Below are 25,402 nucleotides of genomic sequence, written 5' to 3'. Positions count from 1 at the left end.
GAACATGGACCAAATCCCCAGTATTCGCTTCAGCGAAGATGGGAAGCTCCGTTAAAGCGTCTTTCTTTGAAAGGTTTCATTGTGAACATGATAAATGATGGTATATGGGCCCAAGGTCCTAGTCTTTGTCTCAGTTCCATCCGCTTGGCCTTTAATATGATCGCTACAGCTTCCAGACAACTGTTTACATTTCTGTCATTTACTGCTAAGGAGGGGGGCTAAACTATTTTAGGAAGAAAATGTGGGCCACATCAAGATTAGCTGCAAGCCAGACTAGACCAAATACACTTGGGACGAGTTGGAAACATTTTAATAATAAAGTATTCACTTCTGCCTGGGCCGAATACAGGTTAATGCATGCATGACCTAAATGTGTAGGAACAGGCTGGTAATGACGACTTCTCAGTTACAACAACAGCCAAACTATGTGCAGCCCTCCCTCTCCCACCGGGGGCTTGGGTTGTTATGAGAACGGCTTTATTAACAGGAGCAGGAAAATGCATGTCGTGTCACTTTATTTAACAAGGGGCTTAAAGATGAAGGCAAGAAATTGTGTTGCGTCATGCATAATGTAGTGAAGAGAACTGCTGTGGGAAATATGTTTGTCCGTTACAAATGGCAAATGATGAATAATGAAGTATGTGTCTGACTGCCATGTGGTGAACAATAACAAAGCCACTTATTTTTAATCACAGACAACGCCAGTCTTCAAAGAGCCAAAGCTGCAGATCTTGTAGCAAATATGACTTTATTATTTCTACAATAAATCCTGAGCTATAATTAGGAAGTCTCCCATACACAAAGACATTGTAGATCAAGGTGCATAGCAGTACTTCCATGTGATCCTGCAGGAATTTTTCTGTAGGCCAACACAGAAGTTTGCATCACCCTGGTTTCCTTGACAAACAGCCAATGGGATTTCTTAATAGGCTTTTATGGATTACTGCAGGGAAAAAACGACTCATGGGTAATAAAAAGTTTGTGATACTGGCATTTTGTTCAGCAACATAATCTCCAATTAATGCAACTTTTATGATTTTTTGAAACATAAATGCAATTGCCAGAAGTAAAATGCTAATGCTATCTTATAAATGAACTACATCACAATTTAATGACTTCATCTTCCCCATCACTGAGCCTCCAAAGCTGCTGAATGTCTCAGGCAATTTTCTGCAGTCTCGTTAGCAAACAAACATCTCCGAGAGACGTAAAAAGCTTTACTTGCATATTTTATGTTTTAGAACAAAATGTGACGGTGTCAAAGGCATTTCTTAACCACATCCCTTCCCCCCCCACCTTCAGGCATTTAACTAAACACTCATTCAAAAGGCTTACCAATGTCAAGTGCAAAATAGCAAGTCATTTCTGAGTTTAAGAGTCATTCCTGTATATTCCTCTTGCACTCAGCATCATGCGCTTTGCTGTCATGCTGCTCAGCATGTAAACCCTCACTTCCTGAGAGCTGTGTTGTCAGTTTGAGACATTATAATTACCCCCAAACCTCATTTAAGGGAAAGTAGGTAACAATGAATATACGCTAAAAAGGATATTACATCTAGCAAACTAAAACCTTATTTTTACACTTTAACTGGGGGTTATTAAATGTCCTTGGGCACTCTCCACCACCAAGGGTTATGCATACGACTACCACATTTCCCTTTCACTTATATTTTTTCTTATTTGGTGTCGTCTGCCTGCAATATTCTGCTGGAAATGAATAATGAAATGCGCGTCTGCCTGCAGTGTAGTGACAATAACAAAGCCTGGAAAAGGTATGCGTTGCACATACCACTGTTACTGTTGCTCGTAGTTAGGTTTCACTCCTACATCACACTCTGTGTACTGAATAGCATGTTAGCATGCAATCTTGGATGCAGCCTACATGCGTAGATCTAGAGCAGTCTGTTTAAAGGCTAACTTTATCCCTAAAGTCTTTGTGAATTGTAAGCCAATACTTAAGAGATATCCACTGCTTTGCAACACTAAACATCCATTATCTCAAGACAACATGGGAGATATCCCCTAGCCAAAACAAACATGGAACCTCGGGGGAAAAAAAATATTAAGTAGCTATTCCCATATTTCTATTCCTGCAGCAAGACAGCCATTTTAGATTTTTCCTGGTCAACCAAAATTAATACCAAGTCTCCTTTAAAGGCATGACAGGGAGCAGTCTCCTGACCGACACCCAGACGTCGACTGAACACTGTTTTTTCACACTCGCAATTAGAGCGAGTGACAGCAAAATGCGCCACCTGCACAAACAGCTTTATCAGTGGTGACACTCCAATAGACGCTTTTAACGGATGACTGAGGACAGGAGGAACAAAGAAACTGACATACTGTAATGTCAGTGCATGACAACAAAACAGCATGACTGACTTCTCACTGTAGTCGGAGAGAGAAACAGACAGAAATCCTGTCAACACAGACAGAGCAAAGAACAATCAAAGCCTGACGTTTATTAGCGCTGTTTGCAGCATCGCGTCTGCACTTGAACATCTAAAAATGTTGAGGGGCTAAAAATAAGAGGACAACACCTCATTTTTAAACACTTAAAGGAAAAAAAAAAAAAATCTATTCTGAGTTTTTGTCTTTCAAGCCAGTCTCTTGAAACAGCAGATTAGCCTATTTAAGTTCATAAAGTCCAGCCTCTCCTTGTTTGTGTTGCTGCCTGGGGTCAAGCCAGGGTGAGCTGCCCTGGACAGGATAACCCAGTGAACATGGTGGTCTGTGTTTCTCTTTACTTTCTTCTATTAGCCAATTTCCCTTTGACAGTGATTAACGACCCGCACCATGTCTCGACCCCCACCTTCCTCCACCAAGTGAGGGTGCCACAGGCGATGGGAGAGTGTGTGTTTTCTGTCCTCTTTCTCTCCTTTCTTTTGTTTTGGTCTCCACAAGTGAAACAGCAGATGGAAAGGGGTGAGAGGTCTGCTTTCGCTAAGTGGAGTAATGCATCGCCATTATGGGCGTTTAAGACAAAAGGCCTGGTGAACAGGAGGAAGGAATGGCGAAGGCGAGATGGGAGAGAGGCCTAATTACAGTAATGAACTCATTTTCTGTCTGATGTTGGAGAGTCTGTCTTTCATCTTGGTTCATCCAGAGAGGAGTGGCCCAGCGGTTCTGACAGGTCTTAAAATAATCCTCTGACACTGTGTCCTGATTAAAGGCCCGCCAGATATTAATACGCTGTCAGAAAAGTGAACGTGTTCTGTCCACCACTCTGAGATTAATACTCCTCTTTCACTAATAGGCCATTTCACCCGAGTGACTGACTTCTGCAGTCACTTGTGCAGAACTGCCACTGCGAGCAGGGAGAGGAAGGCTCTCCGAGCAAAAACATGAAGTGTGCTTTTGTTGGGTTTTGGTTCCAACTCTGCAAATGTTTATAGTTACAGATTTATCTAATGGACTAGTAAGGGCACGCTGAGTGAAACCCTGAGCTACTTGAGCTAGTAATGAGAAAACTGGAATTTGGCAAATGGTATTTATGGAAAAAGAGTCACAGTGCCAGGATGTTTGACAAAAACAGCACTGCACACATCAACGCTGAAGCACTTTGATGCCAGTCGCAAACACTTTCTGAGCGCAACATTATTAAGACTAATCCACTCAGCACTGACAGCACTTCAGGAAATTAGGAACATAGCGTGCACGTGAAAAAAGCAGAACCGTGTCATTAGCCCTTAAAAAAAAGTTCTTGAGAGGAATACTGCATCTTCGCTTACCCGATTTGTTGGCATCAACGCTCATTTCAGGTAGCAATTGATTCCTGAGTAGCTAAACATGCCACATAATAGCACGCTGTTAGGCCTGGAGTTATCTTTGAAAATATCATGTGCTGCTTAACCTTGAGACGCTCAGCTCGCACGGGTTGAGTAAATCGCGTGTTGCAATTGCTGAAAAGTCACCAAGAAGTCACAATCATTTCAGCAAAATATCAAGATTTGCATGCGTTTGAAGATCACAGGCACAATTTACCTTCAGGTTTTGCCCAGAAAAGACATTTGGCATGATATGTAACAACACCTTCAACTGAGATAATAACCGTCAAAGCAGGAATCGAATTTTCACATTCCTATAAAATGTGGAATCCTCCTGTGTCCAGCCTACTGCACCTCAGGTCAAAGTCAGACGTGTTTACTTAGTCCCGACCAACCTGCCTGGCCACTCTTGCGCCTTTGGGGTGAACGCAGGCCTGTAATTATGGCCAATTATCTTTAATAAAGCCTTGTGTAATTGAGCCACATTAATGCTCCTCTGTTCTCTGCAATCAGGAAGTTGTAGCTGGCCTCGTCCCCAAGATGCCTCAACCTCAGGAGCCGAGGCCAAGCTGCGATGCAGTCATCCTCTCCTCTCCTCCTGCAGCCAAATTAGGGTGCAATGTAGACTAGAGGCCAAGATGATTACATCAATTTTCCAGCTCATGGACTTCATCATAAAACGGGTGAGGCAGTGTTGTGATGTGAATGAAATTTACAAGTCCTTCTCAATGAATTTAAAACCTTTTTTTTTTTTTTTTTTTTTTTTTAAACCTGCCTTCTGCCATTTTACACTGACATGCTGCAGACAGTCAGACATTAGGATGTGTCTCACTGTGTTCATCATTAACAAGGAGGAAGGGGGGATAAAATCCAAGCGGAAAGCAAACAAACCTGAAGGGACGTTTCACATGCTTCACTGCCCTCCGTTTGATTCCTCAATAAACTTAAAATAAAAACAATAAAATCGCGTTCCATATCACTCCGCACTCAAATGTGATCAAATCAGCGCTGCATACTGTGTTGGCACTTTTCCCTCCAAGGAGTTGATTTAAAACAACGTGGGAGCTCTGATTTCAATCCTCCATTGTCAGCAGCTGCTTGCAACCTTGTGCTGAGAATGGGAGGGGGGCATGTGCTGGTTTTAGATATTAAATTCATCAGACTCGCAGCAAGAGAAGGTTGGGGCAGAGATATCTGCAACCAGACACGGACATCTCCAATCTGATGGAGGAGAAAAAGGGGGGGGTGTACAAACAAAAAAAACTTGTATTCCTGCTTCACTGGAGCGATTCTTCACCTTAACTGGGTTGTTACAAAAAGAAGAATGAGAGGTTAAGCAGAGAAGGAAAAAAAATAGAATGGGAGTTTTGCCAAAACCAAGCTCAAAGAGATCGGTGCAATTAAAACCACAGAACCAATTAATTGGGCAATGTTATCCTTGAGAGTTCATTACTGGGGCCTGGGAAACCAGGCATGGCACCTTCCCCAAGGCCCTCCGTAACCAAAAGGACACTTGTAAAGAGGTGTCAAGACTGTGTGTGTATGCGTGTGCGTTACTGATCACATGAACTAAAGCTATGAAAGTATGGACCAAAGAACACGAAATGCACCATTCAACTTCTTCCTTTTTCATCTGCTGCTCCCACAATTCAACCACACAACAGGGAATAATCTCCCACCAGCTGACACTCATATTAAGACTGATGCTAAAGCCCTGCCATTAATGGCCGAAGCCACTCCTTCCTCAACGCGGCGGTAGAGCAGTGTATCTGAGCCGGTAAGAACCCAATCATCAAACTCCACCTTCTCTTATTGTGCTTAGACCACCTACCGAACACCGTGATGTGCCAATATTGCCTGCAGGGAGTAATGCTGAGATTTTAATGGCCAGTGTGAATGGAGGGTCACACCCTCAGTGGGCGGTAGGGAAGCTAGTAAACTGAGTCCCAGCCAGCTGCCTTATCAAGCCTAACATGATGAAACTACAGACTATATCAAGCCTTCTTATCCTTTAAAATATTCACATGGTTTGGAAAACACATAAAACAACACAACTCATAAATATTTAGGTTAAGTAGGGTTACGCAAGAAGTAAGCTACGGAATTAAAAATATTACTTCAGCAGTGACCAATTTCAGTGTTGTCCATCAGCAAGGATAGAGGGATGTGACTGTCACTTACCAAACAGACGGTCAAAATCATCCTCCATTTACCCACTACTTCCCCTCCATCCTTTCCTCCTCATAAGTCACTGTCACTCAAGGCTCTGGTATACTTGGAAATCAAATTTGGCATGTCTTCAAAGGCTCTGGGTGTGTAACTGGGGGTCTGCAGAATTTGCAAGTCACACAGGATGAAGGCCAGAAATCCTGACAGTTGTGCTTAAAATGAACACCCACACAGGCACACGCACACACATAGAGAGAGAGAACTGGATGTGGTTCTGCATTACAACAACAATAAGCAAATGAGGAGAGGGCATGTTTGTTCTCTTAACCAAACAAAGAGATTACGCTTTTCTAACAACACATCAAGAGAAGAAGAGCTGCTGAATGCCAGCTTCCCCTTGAATGACATGCCAAAATGAGTGAGCCTATTCATTAAAAACAACCTCTCTTTAGCATTTTAGCATTTAACACTTAAAAAGGTAATACTTCAAGAATGCAAATAAGTAAACTTGGGGTAACTTATTTCATTATATGAAATAGAGACAGCTTAGGGTCCTTCTGGTTTTAATTTGGATCATGATTCATTGGTAATTGCAGGTCAACTCACTGACTAAATAAACAATAGGTTGCATGGTCCACAAAGTACATGCACAACAAAGACCACATCTTTAAGAAGAAGGGAAAAAAACCCACACACAGAGCGGAGACCATTAACTAGCTAGAAATGCTGTGGACAAGATTTTGCAAACATCTCAGCAAGTTCTGACTTGTAGCAATCAAAGCCAAACGCTGGGCGGTTTATTTGTCGCAAACCTGTCCTGTTGACTGTGAGAACGTTTGTCTGAGTGTACCATCAGCACCAACATCTTTTAGTACTAATCTGCCATCTCATTTTTCTGTCATAGTCCCCATGTGTACTGTGCACAGCCTCCGACACTGTAAAAGCTCAAACAAAAACAAATTAAGAACTTCAGTCAAAGGGTCATTGTAAGCTTGTTAACCCTCTCAAGGCAGGCGTTGCAGATTTGCAACAGCTAAAAACTAACAACCTGATTACCCCACATACATATTTTATGAGTTTTTTTTTTTTTTTTAGTCAGAAGTACCACTGCAGGACTTGGTTGTGCATTAGCAACAAAAAGTTTAATTTGAGCCTGAGAGGGTTAAATTTAACGTCACTATTCATATTTACTCATGCATCTAGAGTAGCAGCACTTGCGATACTAATTTAAAAACAAAACATCCCAGGTGTTTTATTGCAGGGTTGGATTTCAACTCATAACCTTCTGTTTGATAAGCAAAGATGATGTACTGCCATGTGATGTGCTAACAACCGCTGTATCCACTTCAAGATACGTCTCAAAAGTACTGTATTACTTTACTCATTGGGTCGCTGTGAAAAAGAATGTTCCACTTACTTTCTTGTTACATATTTAGACATGTTTCCATTTCCTTTAATGCACTATTATCAGCTAGGCACTGGCATATATACACAGTACGGGCAGGGGTTTTTTTGTTCCCAAATTTCTGTCAAAACTGGTAGCTTTCGACACTCTTGGTACACTGTGTCACTCCAAGCTTTCTGGAACCAACAGTTGCTGTTGTTTCTATGGAAAATACACAACCTGCTATACCAGATTTTCTCAACTTGACATTTACAGTTGATTTCACCAGTGTTTTCAAACACAGAAGTTGTCTTGACAGGCCAGCTATACTAATAATGTCAGAGTGCTACTCTCTTTGGCAAGTGTCATTTTTTAAATATGCGGCAGAAAGAATGACACCATCCATGAAGTGATTTTCTGAAGGACAGTCCCTGGACTCCTATTTTTCCGTGATCTAGCTCCACATTTAGACTGAATTCAGTCAAGATTGTTGACTCACTTGGTAACTAAACTTTTTGTAGAGGAAACCTGATATTTACCCTTTTAGGTTATGTCAGCTTAGAAGAAATACATCTAAAACACACATACACACAAAAACATTAATTTTGAATTTGGACTTTTTACAGTGCAAACCATCTACAGAAACGAGGGCATCACCGCTGAAAAGTCTGACACAATCCAATATGCCTGGCACTGCCCATAATTACACAACCACACAAACACATGCAGTGACCTCATGAGAGAGTGATGATTGGCATGACAGCAGCAGCGGAGATTAAAGACATAAAATGTTACAAAAGAGTGGAGCCTGAGTTCATATGGGTGTGTGCTTGTGGAGAGAGAGGCTCTGAAGCCAAGCAACTTCCACAGGAGCATGAGAGACAATTAGAGGTTTGTTTTCTTTTTTATATCTCAGCGCATCCAGACCTTAGTTGAACCAACAGAAGACGAACAAGTAGGAAAGATTTAAAAGGAGGTCAGACAGCACAGAGTAAACTATACTCTCACCCACTCACCCTTCACCCAGCCTGACAATGCACTGTGGGAAATGCCCACATTTACTAATGCCCAGTCAGTGCCGCAGGTGCACAGGTTTTAGGAGTAAAGAAGCTATTGGAAAGGGAAAAAAAAAAGACCAAAAAGCGCCCACCAAAGTATCTGCAGGAATCTAACCTCTGGCATAAGTGCAGCTTCAAAAGAAGTCTCTTTATGCTCCGTCTGCATTTTGATCTATATAAAACTCAAGTAAAAATCCTATCACCTGTTTCCCTTCTGGATCAAGTGGACTAGATGGGAAGCTTTTCAAGGAAGAAGTTGCTTCATACCAGAATCAGACTTTTATACTTCCACAGCATCCTAAAATTGAACCGGTTTCCACAGACACAAGACGGAAAACGGCTGGAATACAAGTGGCAGTAGAGACACTTTCCGAGCTGAGCCGAATCTGATAATCTGCTTCTGTGGCTGCAGCTCTAACCCGAGGTGACGGTCCTCCAGCAGTTACCGAGCCACACCTCATCTGTCAACAGCTATGCTCTCACATGTACAATTAAACAAAAGATAGCGGTTTGCTTCGCTGTGGAGTTTGCGGTTTGGGCCGGTGGTTATTTGTAGCCTTAGTCTTATCAGGGAGGCGGCTTACATGAACACGCAGTCCGTTTTCCTACACCAGCGTGCCCTGAAGCCTGCTCTGCTTTGTGCTGGCTGTAGCTCCATCTGGAATGTGCTGGCTACAGCTGAGTCTGAGGCTCAGGGGTCAACCACGATGTGACTCTATTTCACTTGGTTGAGGGAACAGTGAGTATTTACCTTACAGAAACTACAAAAAAAAAAAAAAGTGAATTCTTTTCATTTCCTGCACACTTTCAAATCCCATAATATCTACCATATGCTCCACTATAGACAAAGAAAAAGGCTCCGCCAGAGCAAAGTGGCCTAAATAATTGTGAGTCTGTAGAGTGAACTTTGGCTAAGGGGTAAATACAAAGACAACACAATTACAGCTGACATAAATGGAGTCTTAACACTTTGGAATTACCAGCATTTGACTCTTACAGTGTAGCCTGATTTTCATCTCAGTCACAATTAAAGATAAAAATAGCGACACTAACAACACTCAAGCTTTTTAATGTCAGCAGGTCAAGTAACCGCTTACAACCTGGCTGGAAATTTTTTAATAAGTTTTCTCTAAGGAGATGACAAAGAATCAAGAGCTAAAAGTTTTGGTAGTTACAAATTTGGCTTTCTCTCTTACTCGTGGTTAAAAAAAAAAACCAAACACCTGTAACTCACTTTAAAAGAAATAAAAACTTTCTTTAGTTGTCCTCTACTTTAAAAATTGAATTCACCACAAAAGTTCAAGAACAAGGTTCAGTGGACTGATAAACAGAGCCTCAGTGCATGACCTGAAGCTGAGGGGAGGTTGGGTGATGAACAATACAAAGACATCGAGAGTAAAAGTAAATCAAGACGTGAATGGTTTAAATAATTAAAAAAAATAAGCTCAATAGAGACTTCGCAAAAATATACAATGCAATGAGTCAAAAAAACAAAAACAAACCATGACTGCACATTGATTTCTTTCATATAAACATGGCTTCAAAGTCACTGTCTGCATTGCAAAGATATAAAGCATGTTTTAAATTGATGTACGTTAAGAGCCTCTAAAACAATCACTTAGTGTTTTTATATGCTGTAGGCTCATTAAACATCAAAACACATCTTCTTAAAGCACTTCAAAAGCTCTGAAGCTTGGTTGCAACTAAGCTGACAGTTCAACCCTCAAGTAATTTGTCATATTTCCAGTGCAAGTATAAAATACCCCATATGAATTTGCTGCATGGCTTTAAATTCCACTGCCAAGTAATACATTACGGATGACAGCCATTGATAAAATTACCACTGCAGCACTAGAATGATGACCTTTACATGCCAAGATTAACATAATTACTAACAGCAATCCATCAAGGGGTAGCTTAAGCGCATCACATCGACAAGGTGTAGAGCTGTAGAGCTGAGCCATGCGTCAAAGCTATGTTCTGGAAAAGAGCCCCAGTTGCTTGGACTAAAGCTCATATAGAAGGAGCACAATAATCATGGTGCTGGCTATAAGCAGTGCAGGAGAGGCAAGCCTCCTCTTGGTTCTGCTTGAAAATGGGAGTCTCCTACCCCGTCGCTCTGCCAGCTGGCCGTCTGCCCAGCGCCTGCCGGGCAGCACACTGCCATTGTCCTTTAGTTGTTTCAGGGTGATCTGAGAATTAAAATAGACAGGACAACAGATTCTCCCTGTTTATTCGCATGGAAACAAAGAACAAGAACTGCAGGAAAGTGACAGAAAGCTCACAGTGCACCAATTAAAAGACTAAAGCAATGTTGCAAACTTGGCTATGGACAAAGACAAAGAGTCCCCCGTTCTCTCCTCTGTTACAATACTAAAGAATACTGACTAATATGACTAATGGAATGCAGTGTTATTGGAAATCTGACTAGCAGCGCATTCACAAAGCACTTATTTAAAGGTCATTCAAAATTATCAGTGTCACAGTCACACTCCTAACACGCATGCAAAGTTTTAGATGTCACTTCCTGAATCCATTAGGTCTCACAGACCGAAGCTCCTGAATGTTCCCAACAGAAGGAGACCGTGTTTGTTCTTGGCTGCTCTGGTGGAGCCCCACGAACAGAGACCACTGTGCTGTGGCCCTTCTCCAAAAGGGACCATCTGTCCCCCGCAAACTGGGCCTAACCACAGCGGCCCTCTCTGCTATGGGGCGACAGAAAGGGACATGCAGGGTTGATGTGGCCCAGCAAGTCTCCAGAATAAACCACCACCTATTTCCATCAGCACACATCATCCCCCACCCCGCCACTTCCCAGCAGCCTGCTGCTTTCTTAGCTACAACCATACCAATGGCAGCCTGTTCAGAAAAGTACACTCTCTCTGGGAGAGGAGAAGAAAAACGGTGAGAGGAGAACTCTCAGTTTGCAAAAGGAAAGTGTTCAGCTCGAAAGCTCTCAGAAGATCTGTGCTTCTGCTGTCAGGTCAGGCAGAGTCCACGCTGTCACATTATCACCGGCGAGAGAGGGGAAGTAGATGTTTGACGCGGTTAAGACAGAGTCAACACACTGATGCAAACACATTCACACGCATCAGCTGGGCAGCAGCACTTATGCAGCCTGACAGCAGGGCGACCTCAGCACGCGTCGTCGCCATAGACTGTCTTTCCCTCCTTGTACTCAGTGCAGCAGCTTTTTATTTCCTTTTCAAAGTTTCTTCCTCACCGTCAGCCCGGTGCTGCTGACAGAATTTTGGTGTAAGAGAGATAATTTGGACTTCAGGGCAGCTGCTGCAATCTCTGCTGCTGACACAAAACCATGTTCAGTCAATCAGTGGATGTGAACGGAAGACAGGAGCAAGCACGGATATACAGATGAATCACTCATTTAGTCACCTCACAAGAACTGTCTGAAACACAGAAAGGCCGTACTCCACTTTTTATAAAGCTGATGCTGCACATAAATGCGACTCAAACAAAAGTTCATGTTAACTAACGTGCATTATTTAGCCTTTACACCATTTTCCTGTGTGAGGCCATTAAATGAAAAAGCAACAGTAGATAAATAGTTGCCATGCTTACCTGATTAATAGAGTCCTTTTTCATCAGAGCCATAAATTCTAAGAACAGAGACCTGTGAGCTACTGTGGTAATGAGCTCACTGTGGAGATGCTATCCAAGTGCATTAAATCCATCAGCCACTTGTTGAGCACAAGCCACCCAAAAGCACACAAAGAAAGAGAGGAACCCGACACACTCCACGGCAGAAAGCTTCAAAAAATAAACTGCAGCACCTTCCTTTTGCTCCTTTACTAACAGCTAGCTTGGAAAGAAAAATGGAGAAAGGTATAAAGAAGAGAAGGAGAGAGTAAAATCAGGACAAGTCTGGCAGCTATTTGGAGTCAATTTAGTGAAATGCATACAGCTGCCCCTTAATGCACACAGCCCTCCCCCCTGTGACAAAGCCACCAACAGCTGAATGAGGCTGCAGCATTAGCATATGTAAGGGAAAGTAGGTGGCTGTGTTGGCTAAGAGTTGGGGTGGGGAGCAATGCTGAGTGTTGGTGTTGGGGGTTGGGGGCAGGGAATGGACCGTGACATTCAGAGCTTCTCGGGCTGACAGGAAGGACAAGAACGGAGGGGAAAAAAGAAGAAAAGAAAAATTGGGGGGGTCAGCTATTGTTCCCAGGAAAAGATCCCCAGATCAAGCCTGTGACCTTCCAAGTTCCTCATGATGGCTGACATTTGGAGTGATGGGAGATGCAGGAATCCACTTATCCATTCTCTCTTATGAACTACAGCTTGGTACAAAGGTCTGTCTGGCAGACAGAGCTAGCAGCAACCACGACCACCTTAAACACAGAGATAAGCGGAGAAAGGCCCAAGAGGAGGCATGGTTTTTTTCTTTTTTTCCCAAAAATGATAATCCTCTATCCACATGCCATATGCTAAGCACTGCATACTTTTTCCCATCAGCAGCAGAGACTGCAGCAACCAGACACAAGGGGAGGCAGGGAGGGGTGAGGTTATGATGGTCTTCAGAGCAAGAAAGGAAGAGAAATGTATGAAAACAGAACTCTGCAGGACACCCCTCTCTGGTGTTTTGAAGCAAACAGCTGTGGTTTTAAGGTTTACACACTCTCCCGTGCACAAACACATACACCAACCAACAAAGATTAACTTATGTGCTGCTTCATATCATCTCATAAAAGTTGCACAGTGAACACTACAGATGATCACTTCTCTGTGCCTGCCAAGTTGGTAGTCCATTAAAAAAAAGTTGCATATGGCACTGTAATTTTCACTTTTGACATTAGGCTGCCATTAAGTGTTTGTTGATGAGAGTCACCTGTGGTCAGCTTGCTGTGTCAAGGCTCTAATATGGATTTAGTGAAGGAGGCTGGTTGGAAATCTGTAAAGGAGTGGCTGAAATATGGGCGTGGAGAGCAATAACTGTGACCTACACCACTGAGGAGAGTACTGCTGCAGAAGAGTGGCTTAAAAACTGAACTTGTGCCTTTTTAGTAACTACAACCGACTATTTGTAAATATGTTTATGTAACTGAAACTATTATTTCTCAAAAAGTCAGCCTTCCCGAGACACAGGAAGGCTAAAGAAAGAGCATATAATGTTACATAATTAAGCTTCAGGGGATTTAATTGAAAGGACCCAAACACAGTGACAACTCTAGCCACTTCCTGATAACGGCTTTGCTCAGTTTCTGGTTGGAGGTAGAAACGTGTTAATAGCAGGAAATGACAGACTTTAATCAAGCTGAATGAATGGCAGCGGGTACAAGTCTTTGTGCCACAGTCTTCCTTTGATCCAGCCTCTGCAGGCAGGTTCTCAGCTTTGATTTGAGTTGAGGGGAAGGAAAGAGTTTTATTTGAAGAGTGGGAAGCCCACAGGAGGTAACACTTAAGAGTTCTTGTCACTGCATCCCAGCAAACAGACAAACTATTCATCAGCCTCCACACATGTGCAAGCAGGGCCTGTGGAGAAACGCACAATCCCACAAACGCTGCTCGTTTGCACACTGACGGACGCGTCTGATGGGTAATTTACATAGTGAAGGTAGTCATTACACAAGCGGATACGCATGCAGAACAGCATACATTCACAAAACACTAAAATAACATCTTTTCTCAGCTCATGTTTCAAACACTCCAGAAAGAATTTGGACTCATTTAAGGAAATATACTGAAAATTGGGGTCTAAGCTAGTGGCCATCTGGCCCATTCTGAATGAGCTGAAATATAACGAAATAATGTAGTTTTAGTGGCAGAAGAGACACTTTTTTTTTCATCAATAAGGTGCAATATATTTTATTCAACACTAATTCCTGTAGAAAATTGCAATCTGGTCAAAACTGTTGATTTCCTGAGTTAATCTCACAAACCTTTTCAACTCTTTATGTAGATTTAAAGACAAGCGAAGCATTCTTCCACTTGTAGCTAATAACTAAATATATTGCACACCTAATGAAGTGTTATAGGAAATAATTTTGCTAGCTTTTTCTCCAGAGAAGCTAAGAAAAAAAAAAAGTTTTCCAGGGGTTACCACAGTGGTTGGAGCTGCACTTTTGATTTGAAACAAAACATCCGATTTATTAGGGCGAACACTTGGAACACACCAGCTTGTGTATCCCTGAGGCTGGGCTTGTGTTTCCTTCTGCTCTCAGACAGGGCATCTACACCATGTACGCCACTTTACATAAAAGAAAGTGAATAAAAGCCAACTAAAAAATAAAATAAAATTTCAATAAAATAAAACAGCCCAGACTATATCATACCTATGGCAGAGCAAGGGTAGGATTTGTTTTGTTAAGCTAGGCATGGTTAAAAATAAACAAAAAAGGTTGGGCTAAATAAAGCTGTCCATACAACAGCAGCACTAACAACTTAATATCAACCCTTTTCATCATATTGATGTCAAAAGCCTTGGAGCGTTCATAAAACGACTCGATGGATAAAAATACGAATTCGACACTGAGATTCTTTGTGTCTGTGAAGCCTTTTGATTCTCAGCAACCTTGAGTGTGACTCGTGTCATTCCACAGCCAACTTGCAGCTTTCCTCAGCATGGCAGTGAGGAACCCATTGAGCCTTGCTATATAATTACAGTAAACAAGTTAACAAAGGGGTTTGCCTGATTGCTTCCACCAGGGAACATTTAATAATCCATAGAGAATCAAAGGTACCTGTATATGAGCGTGTGACGATAGCCAGGCACGTGATACACTTGCTTCTCAGTATTTTTAGTCTGGCTGATAACAGCAGGCTGTGGGAGCACAAGTTTCTCTTTTAGTTATGTACAGAGGGTACTGTAAGGAAAATGGCCAGTTCCCCCTGCTGAGAGGAAGGCAGGAATAGCAGCTGGCAGGCAACAGGCAGACACATCATCTCTTGAATGTCACTACTCCCCTACCATCTCCCCGCCTCCTCTCCTTTCCCTCTCTCCACCTTCTCTCAGTTTATTCTGTATCTGTTGTCCAAATTCACCAAAGAGCCAGAGGCTGCGCTGCCGCCTCCACCATCCATCCATCCATCCATAACACTCCATCTCTACAACAGGGGAAGACAGAGAAAGAGAAGGGGGTAGTGGGCACATGAGGTGAGCGGGTGGAGAGTAAACAGCAGCTCTGCATCCCTCTATGTTGTTGCTAGGCAACTTTTTCTGCACATGACAGCCTTGAGTGACAGCAGACCTCCCTTCTGAACAAAGATGGAAACTTGAGGGAGGGAAAGGAGAAAGGAGGAGAGAGGGGCACAGAGATCAGCGGTGAGTCAGAGAATTCAGGGAAACGCGCATTATTGCTTCAGGCAGTTTGAGGCAAAACAAACACAAATGAAACACGCACACAAAAAGAAAAAAATCAATAGTCTATAAAAAAAGGGGAACCAAAACGATGCCAGATGTGCAAGAGAATATCAATGTAGCTGTGATGGTTTCAAAGCTCTCAAACAGTTGTAAGATGATTAACAGAAGAGGTAAATAAAAAAATACACTAAAACGCTATTTTTTTTTTTTTCAAAATTACTAGACAACTTTGCCATTTGGATGTCTAAATGATTGAAATACATCGCTAGATGGTCAATACTATAAGCTGTATATAAAATATGGACGCAGTTGCCATGGCGTCATCTCTGGTTTGTGAAGACCCAATTTGAAGCATCGAATTTCACCTTATGGCTTTAACCACATTTAAACAAGACGGTGGAGTGCTAGCACTTATTGCGTGCTAGTTGTGGTTATTAGCTTGTAGCTTGTAGAATGCATCTTGTTAGCCAAGCTAGCTAGCTTGGTTAAAAGAGGAAAACTAGAACTTCACTTACACACACAGACTTCTTTTGTCTGCTAGTATGATCAGCCACACAGCCATCCATCTTCTTGTCAGATAACTGGATTCAAATGCTCCAAACAACAAGACAAAAGGTCCAGTTCAGTGACTCAAATTAGCCTAGCAGACAGCTAGCTGTGCAACCCCAGTTCCTTTGACTCCCCCGTCACTCAAAATGGCCACAGCTTTAATAATCAACATTAAATTTGCCTTTTAGACTTTTTAAAAGGATGAGTTAGACAACAACACACCCCTGTACATGTTGTCATGAGGAGGGAAATGCTCAGTTCAGCTGTAAATTGAGTGGTCGAGTGGTTGTTCAGGGAACTTTTGTTTTCAGCCTCTTAGACAGTCCTTACAGCCCAATACATGGGAGACAACAAATAATGCTTCATTTAAAATCTGAGCACCACATTTCCCAAATCATTTGCTTTGCAACCGTATCCCTGTTTATACCAGATGAAGAAGACTTCATTCCCTGCTGCTATAATCACACTGCTGAGCAAACCCATAGATTAATTTTTGAACAGTACAGCATTGCCACTGGCTTGCTGAACATATCTTATCTGAGCAAGTTGTTTTCATTTTCTGCACACTGTATATCATTACCAATAAACATATGACTGGGATCTCCTGAGGCGAGCACCCATCCTAACTTTAGTTTGGTAAAAAAAAATTGGCCAACACCAATGGTTCAGGTTCAGTGCATTTTGTGTGCAGCACAGATGACGTCCTTCATCCATAAGGGACATAATAAGGGTTTGTGACGAGTGCAGTGGTTAAAATTAGCAGGTGAATAATAATCACTGGCCAGAGAGCTGCTTGTCATTGGAAGTTTGGCAGGGGAAAGAGTGCAGATGCCAAATCAGAGGTGCTGCGCTACAGACGTGTGCAGAGGCATTAAAGTAGCAAAGGAAAGCTGACACTGGCAACTTTGCCCTGTTAACGATATGGTTTCCAGTGTTTTTAGAGGACCGCAGAAGATGCCAGATGCCTGCTTCACAGCTGGCTAGAGAAGTTGGGTGTACGCTACAAACAAAACAACTGGTACAGCAAAAGCTAAATGATCATATGAATCCAGCTGCTGGAAATGTCATAGGTGCTGAAAATGAAAGTCTACTACCAACGAGATTGGAAGGAAAGAAACATGTAAGATAATCTAACTACAACACTAAGAAATAAAAGATTAACTTTTTTTTTTTTATAAAAGTGAAGTCTGTGGCCATCTGGAGCATATGTTCCAGCAGAACAACTTCCTTCTGTAATTAATGAAGTTATCCAAAGGGAACAGGCTGATTAAGTGAGAACTCTGCTTATTCTCAACAGGCAGTGTTTCCAGGGCTCAGAGAGAAATGGCTCTGATAGAATTCCTGAGGACGAGGCGGCCCTAGTTTGTCATGCAGCTGGCATCTCTTTTATGGAGTCGCTTTCAAAGCTTTTCCCCCTACAAGTGGCACCAAAAACATCTGTTCCCAGGACAGCCACCCACATGAGAGTTTGCCCTGCGCTGGCAGGATGGCCTGTAGATGCAGGCAACAACCGACATGCAAATCTACATGTAAAACCCCAGACAGCAACATTGCGACAGTTAAGACAATAATATGCAAAGAGTCACAAAGGGGAAGGGAAAGATAAAGAGACAGGACAAATAAGAATGGGCAGAGTGGGCATGGGAAATAATGACTGTATCAAAAAGTAAAAAATAACTTGAAAAAGCAAGAATGAAAGAAGGCAGAGAGACCCTGAATAACAAAAGATGATAGGTAATAGTGAAAGAGGAGCACAATAGCTTGTAATTCAGAGGCAGTGTCTCCTGGCTGTGTAGTGGTACTTCAAATCTCAGGCAGAAGACCAATTTGACCTCCATCCTGTTCAAAGCAGTCCTGTTAGTGGAGGGGCCTGGTAATGTCTGATGAAGCAGCAGTAGCACAGCTATATTAAGGCTGCAAAGACCAGGGTGTACGAGGTGCACTCTGTGAGTGCTCGGAGCTGTGTAAAACACTCGGTATCATTAAAGGCAGTGTGTTTAGGTACTGTCCACAGCCCTGTAAAGAGACTGCAAGTGGGGGGAGGATGGATAGAAGGAGGAGATGGGAAATGGTCCGAGTTATTTCCATTCCCTCAGCCCGTTTATGGAAACATTATGGGAGCAAGGTTCAGTTCTCACGGAGGAGGAAAAGATTTGGAGAGTGAGCGGGTAAGAGCGAGAGACATGAGAAAAGTGAAGGAGTGAGTGAAAGCGAGGGAAAGGAGGAGGGACTGTAGAAATGCTGCTTTTAACCATTTTCTCTGGAAAAGACCTCGTTCTGTGTGTGTCCTGCATTGTGCAGTTCTCCCTCTGGCAAAGGCCACAAAAGCCTCCATTTATCTCTCCTGAGCATCTAGCCTTATTGAGAAAAGGCCCTGAAAGGCAGGCAGCCATCACATGTGCCAGGGTGACATGGCTTTTCCCTTGTTAACACTTTAGTCTTGCACCCAGAGTGCACCCAATACAATTTCCACCAGAGTGAGAGATTACTCCTGCCGACAAACGGGGGAGGAAGAAAAGAAGTAGTACATCTGTTCTATATATTTGCATTTCTTTGGTTGAGATCACAATGCACCACTTGACTCTGTGGAAAGCGAACATTCCCAGTCAGGCATGAGAAACCCACCCTATCAATGAGGCCTTTTTCCACCCTTTGGTTTCTTTAACCGGGGTAACGGCACATCACAAGGAGCAGCTCGCACAAAACACAATCTGTCAACTCGGAGGCAGACGGGGCCAGTTTATTTGTGATTCGCTCTCATCGCTTTCTATTTACTCAGAGTTCTCGGGAGCAAGAAAGGAGAGCGAGAGCAATTTTAGGACATTGCAATGTGTGCTATTCAGCAATCTCCAGCTCTAATTGCAGAGGGAGAGGAATTTTGTACATCTCTAGCATTGAGGCACAACAGCTGCAGCTGGCATGGCATGTGGTGGGTGTGTTTAAGGGAGGTGTGGTGGCTACAAGTGTGTCAAAAAAAAAAAAAAAAAAACCCAGAAAAAAAAGCCACCCACACGCTCACACCTTTGCATAAATTTGCAAAAATGCATCTTTGTCGCATCATGCCTCTGCACTTTTTGTTTTTAATACTGTGCACACCTTACAATACTCGAGGGGAATTACTTTGCTCTAAATCTGTTACGCTCTTTTCTGCCGCCCGTCAGCACCACGCTTGATCTCACTGATTTAGACGGGAGTCAGCTGCCGTAAACAATTACTGCCTAGATGTCGTGTACTTTAACTAACCAGTGAAACCAGCAGGTCAGATCCACGCATGTCTGACTTTCATAAAATGTCATCACTTCATCATCTTATCCTATTAGACATGTAAGAGCGCTTTTGTCACAATCAGTAAATGAACTCTTGACTTATGGGCAAAAACATTTTTATTTTAAAACAGCGAAGCATCACGAAATCCCCTCAGGCTTTATTGTGTTCTCAAGAAAGGATGTGCATGAGGTCACAGACACCTTGATCTTTCACCAAACCTAATCAGTCCTTCCTTTAGTCTGAGTGATGAAAAACGCACTCCAGCGCATATCTACATATCGTTTTTGCAAGCCATCATCAACCTCTACTAATTGTCTGAATTTATATGTTCACATATCTTATAAAACGTTAAAAACAAAAAGTGTGGAGAGGAGGTTGGGAAATTATTGCTTTTGCTTTATTCGGCTTCCACACAGTCTGCTTTTTTTTTTTTTTTTTTTTTTTTTTTTTGAATGGTAAATGAAGAAAAGTGTCCAGGGAGATGAAAACAGATGAATTAATTCCTCCTACCAGGAGCCAAGTTTACTGATAGGACCTGACGTGTGGGTCCTTGGTGATTGAGTGACCTTTGAGCTTCAGAACAGATTGAGGCCAACGATCTGATGAGGTGCCCTTATGAAGGAGGGGAGGGAGTGAACAGAGAGTGGAAATAAAATCCCAACAGTCATAAGGAGTACGATTCTACCCCACACCGCAGCTTCTCTTCCGCTAGTGAATGCACGTAAAAGTCTTTTGACATCAATATTTATACAATTTCGGATTGACATACACAGAGCCGGAGCTAGAGTCTTTAATGTACTTGACCTCACTCTAGGGCTGCCACAAACGATTATTTTGATAGTCGACTAGTCACCGATTATTTTTGCGATTAGTCGACTAATCGGATCATGCATCCATTGAACGTAAAACGTACAGCTTATTGCACCAGCATGCATCTGCTCTTATATAACTATCATTAGCTTACAGCTTTAAGTGTTTAAGGTATGTGCTAACTAAAAATAAAGACAAGATGATAGTTTATTAAATTTTAATGAAGTTTGCAGATTGTTTCGGTGGAGTTTAGTAAACTGAGACGTCTGCTCCTTGCTATCTAAAATATAACAGGACACCGCAGTATATTCTCGAGCATCTCACACTTCTGATAATCAGCTGTCTGCTTGACGTTTATTCAGCTGTGTAAAAACTTTAACTTTAATCTCAGCCAAACCGATTTACTCAGGAACAAATAAAATACTGAAAAAAGCCAAACAATAACATTTTTAAGTTCTCTAAGTGACTTATATATATTTAACCTGAGTTAGTGAAAGATGGCGGTGGGTTTGAAAACGATTTGCTGGGAGTCTGGTGTTCTCACCGGCTCTAGTGAGCCTGTAACCCCGGCTAGCTAACGAGCTAGTGGGTAACAGACGTCTCCGAAAACGTCGGAGCGCTTTTGAAAATATGTGGTGTCTTGATAAACTGAGCAGATGTTTGAAGTTTACACAGCTACATTCTCGCCTGAAAATATGTTAAACGTTTATTTTGTGACCCAGAAAGAATAATAAGAGTAACATTAAAACTAACTAGCTGCCGCCATTGTTGGAAACTGAGCAGGGCCGCGCTATGAATTCTGGGACACAGCTTCTTCTTCTTCGGGGTTTAACGGCAGCTGGCATCCTTGTACATGCAGTGCTGCCATCTTCTGTTTCAGTCCGTTATTACACTCTTAAATCCTACTACTTATCCCTGCGTCTTTTGGGATCTTACAAAGCTTCAAACGACGCGTCGACTATTAAATTAGTCGTCGACGATTTTGATAGTCGACGTAATCGTGACTAGTCGACTAATCGTGGCAGCCCTACCTCACTCGTGCAGAGATCAGTCACAAGATGAAGATTGCGCACAGGAAGGTGACTGTCCTTAATCACAGCACTGGACAGACTTTACTATTCCTCACTTCCTTATCTCTAAACTGCAGCAGGCTCCCAAGAATGTCACCAAGATGGCAGCATTTGGAGAAATCACCAGGCACTGGCATCAGTATAAGTTACACTGACTCAGTGGAACAGAGGAAAGCCTTGCTTTTATTTTGGTAGATTGCTGGACTATTTCCAGCAAGGGCTGATAAGATGAATGACTCCTACAAGCTGTTCCTACACACCAAATCTGCCTGGTTAATAAGAGATACACATACTTTAGCACTTTGTTGGAGTCTGTTGGGTAACGTTTGCATCTGACCTTGAAATATTTGATTTCTTAGCATTACTATCATCCCTGAGAAACCACAGACACTAACACTATTCGGTTCAATATTAAATCAATAATAAGCACAGCCCACAATGAGACTCCTGGGGCAAAATCCTATCATGCTTCTTTTCAGCACTGATAGCCCTATTCCCACAGAATTTGTACAACCGGGGGAGCTCATTTGATTTTGAAATGACAAACCTCACGTCTATATTTCGTGCACCACATTCATACGGGATAGTGGTGTTTATGTTTTACTGGAATTAACAGACATTACCCATTGGATATGATGTCAGAATAAATGTTGAGCGTACTGAAGAAAGACAGCTAAATGTTCCTTACCGCATGCTGCCTCACATCCATTTCATCATCCTTTGAGATTTCGCTCTTCTAATGGATTTGAGCGGGCTCTTTCTGCGAATGGGTCTCCATGCTGTGTAACAACCTGAGCCCCGTGAATGTGAATGTGCACTCAAAAAGCCAGTGCAGCCTTTAAAAGATGGAAACAGGCCGAAGAAAGATGCTGAGAACACATACACACACACACACACACACACACACACACACGGCAAAAAGAGAGAAAGCAATAATAAAAAGGTACTGATTTGCACCACTGACATTATTACATTGTTTGGATGTGGTTGGTAGCAGGGCAGGGGATTTTTACTTTAAAATTATGGATGTGGCCGATTCACATGGGATTAAGGTCACAGAAGACCCTCACAGTTATTACAAAGAGGCTATTACACAGTTATTACACTAGCCTGATAGTATGGAACCTTTGTCATTTGTAATGATTACTCTGTCATCTCTGATCTTGCTCCCATGTGTATAATTTATAATGGAAAAAATCCACACATATGACCTAACCTGCACTGTGAAAGAATGTGCACAATATATTTGTCTTTGTATAAATATCTCTCTCTATATATATTTAGAATATTTCTCCTGTGCAAATTAATATCTTGTTGTTGTTGTTTTTGTTCCCTTTGGTCCTTCATTCAGTCTCTTTCCCAAACAACAACTGTGGAGATTCCAGTGAAAATTTGAAGCCTATACAAAGAAAGAGCAAGCTCATATGCATAAGAAGAGCAGACAATTTTCACACATAATCCTTGGTGAATGAGGCCTTACTGTACACCACCTTGCCATGGGAATGTTGTCTATTCTGCAGGACAACAGCAAATATATAACAAACAAGTCAGCATTGACTAAACAAGAAAACGTCTCTGTGTGAGGAAAGGGAAAAGCAAGACCTCTCCTCAGGGACCCCCGGGCTCAGACCGCCTTTCAGTGGAAATTAAGCAAAATGACAGGAAATAATTAACTGACACTAATTTCTCTCGTTATGCACCCCCAAGATATGTCAAATGTCATCACCTGAGAGATCTGCGTGTGTGACCTGATGACTAGCCGTGTAGCTAGCTTAGCTTTCTGTGAGGATATTGAAGTAAATGCACTACAAACTATCCATCAAAGGTTGGCAGCTTCCTCTGAGCTCTGTCCTTTGGTATTTGTGTTTTCTTCCCAAACACAGATCATCTTGAGACAGATGAGAACAATGTAATTATACAGCTGCTCCTGCGGTCAGATATACAGCACCTGGCTGTGCATCTAGCATTTGTGTGTTCATTGGTTCGTTGTGTTTTGGCTCGAGCTCATGCAGCTTAGCGCTGAACTGCCTGTGGCCCTACAGTCCTGTTTACATTTCAGAGAGCTTCCAAAGGCTTCCAGTAAACATGGCCTGGGGAAGGTAAGCACTGAATGAACACACAGCTGTGGAGCTATGTAAGAATTACAAATACACAAATCTCCTGTCGGGGTCCTAGCATAGTGTCTGGGACACTGTTTGTCCTGATTGTGTTATGTAATCTTATTTTCCTCTTCTTTTAAAGGCAGTAAACCCATATAAAGACTAGCACTCAGTGCTTTCCCTCTAGCTCTGCATTCTGCATCTTGCCACCCCCTGTGGCTAACCTCCAAACATCCACAGCAGCTTTCAATACACCCCGCTGCAGAGGAGGAGGAGGGGGCAGTTGATCTCCTTCACAGTGACAAACAGTGCGATTACAGAAGAAAGAAAAAGGAAAAAAGAAAATCAGGCCACTGTCACTCAAGATCATTATCCTCCATCAATAATCTCTACAAATCCCATAGAAGCAGGGCTAGACAAAGAAAGAAATAGGAAGGGGAAAAAAAGAGATGGAATATAATGTTCTAGCATATTAGATCTGCTTGGCTGGGCCGGTGCTCCTTAAACACATCATACCGCTGCTGCTGCTGCCCCAAGAACAAGGAAAGGCCAAACTGACTGTTCAGCTTCTTTCCGCTTTAGCCTTCCCATCTACTTTGTATAAAAGGTTTCCCTGTATTATCTCAGGCTTGTCTAAAATATTCAGACTATACCAACTTACAAGAATAGGCCAAAGGCAACATCACGTACAGCCATTTCTGTGCTTCAGTAAATGACTTTCTTTTTTAAAAAAAAAGCTTCACAGTAATGTCCCAGTTTAATCACGCATGAATGAGAAAGTATCTAAACTGAACTCCAAGAAACCAAATATTTATATTTAAAGGATTTTGAAGACACTATGATGTTTATGTGCACCAAATGGAGCTTGGAAGAACAGCTCTGACCTCTTCGAGCCAACACTTAAGAAGATTTTAATAGCTTTCCGCTTGAGTCGAAAGAAATTACACAATCACAATAACGCATTGCATCACACCACTTCAAAATTCGCAGTGACAATAAAAGTACAAATGGCCACATTTGTTTTAGTTTTGGTGATTCCCAGGGTAGCTAAACTCATTATCATCTGATTTATGGAGCAGTGGAAGCACAAACAAGAATAACATCCTCCTCCCAATATGTCTCATCAGTACTTTTAAAAACACAATGACAGGCTACAGACCATGACTAGACTTTCTAATTTGTCTCATGTCATTGATCTGGGAACATGAAAGGAACCGGCTATAAAAGAAAAAAAGCAACACTTTCTCACAATTGACAAAGGGCTGTTTAGGAGAAAGTTCCTTCCTTTTGAAAAAGGCTGATACACAACAGAAATCCTGCATATACCACTCTGCAAACAAGGCACAACAGGGCAACACACAGCAAAACAAAAATAATCCCATCATATAGCGCAAAGGAGTTTAAATTCTGCATCGCTGTCTAGACATACATTTTATATTTCTAATATTAAAACTTGAACCTTTTGTTACCGCTTAAGCTCTACAGTGCGATATTCATTGAAGCCATCCTCCTACCAATGTAGATTATAATGATTTTTGTCATAACCTTGTGCTCAACGACAGTGTAGAAGCACTGCAGTGTGCTCACGAGGTTAAGTGAAGGATACTGGCCCCAGCAGCAATGCCTCAGTGACTCTCACACTCACACACACACTAAAGCCCGAGCACTTTATGGCGCATCTGTCACGGATCTGCTCCATTTCAGTTGTTAATTACAATCATCCTCTATCAGAAACCAGTCGTGCACTTTTAACGCTTAAAATGCCTTAGCTTATCCCAGGTCGATCTGACAGTCAAGGACACTGATGCATGCACGGGAGGGCTTTGTGTCACTTTGGCCCACATTTTAAGACTACAGGAGCAGTTTTCTGTACTTTCAAGGAATACCATGATGACTATTATATACATTTGT

At 42.2% G+C, this 25,402-nt stretch overlaps 1 protein-coding gene across 6 annotated transcripts in view; it reads right to left on the bottom strand.

Annotated features, from left to right (window-relative positions):
- Positions 1–25,402, bottom strand: part of sipa1l2a (signal-induced proliferation-associated 1like 2, genome duplicate a) — an 81,920-nt gene that overhangs the window by 50,525 nt on the left and 5,993 nt on the right. The window contains exon 1 of one of the 6 annotated variants that reach the window (XM_084949438.1): positions 11,958–12,634. The exons of the other annotated variants lie outside the window; for them this stretch is intronic. The gene's annotated coding sequence lies outside the window, so the exon portion shown is untranslated. Of the gene's footprint in view, positions 1–11,957; positions 12,635–25,402 lie in introns of those variants that run through there. 6 annotated transcript variants of the gene reach the window in all.

Source organism: Perissodus microlepis, chromosome 13 (genome assembly GCF_051167445.1).
Source record: "Perissodus microlepis isolate ML-2025 ecotype Zambia chromosome 13, ASM5116744v1, whole genome shotgun sequence".
Classification (NCBI taxonomy): Eukaryota; Metazoa; Chordata; class Actinopteri; order Cichliformes; family Cichlidae; genus Perissodus; species Perissodus microlepis.
This window is presented reverse-complemented; position numbering and strand designations above follow the sequence as displayed.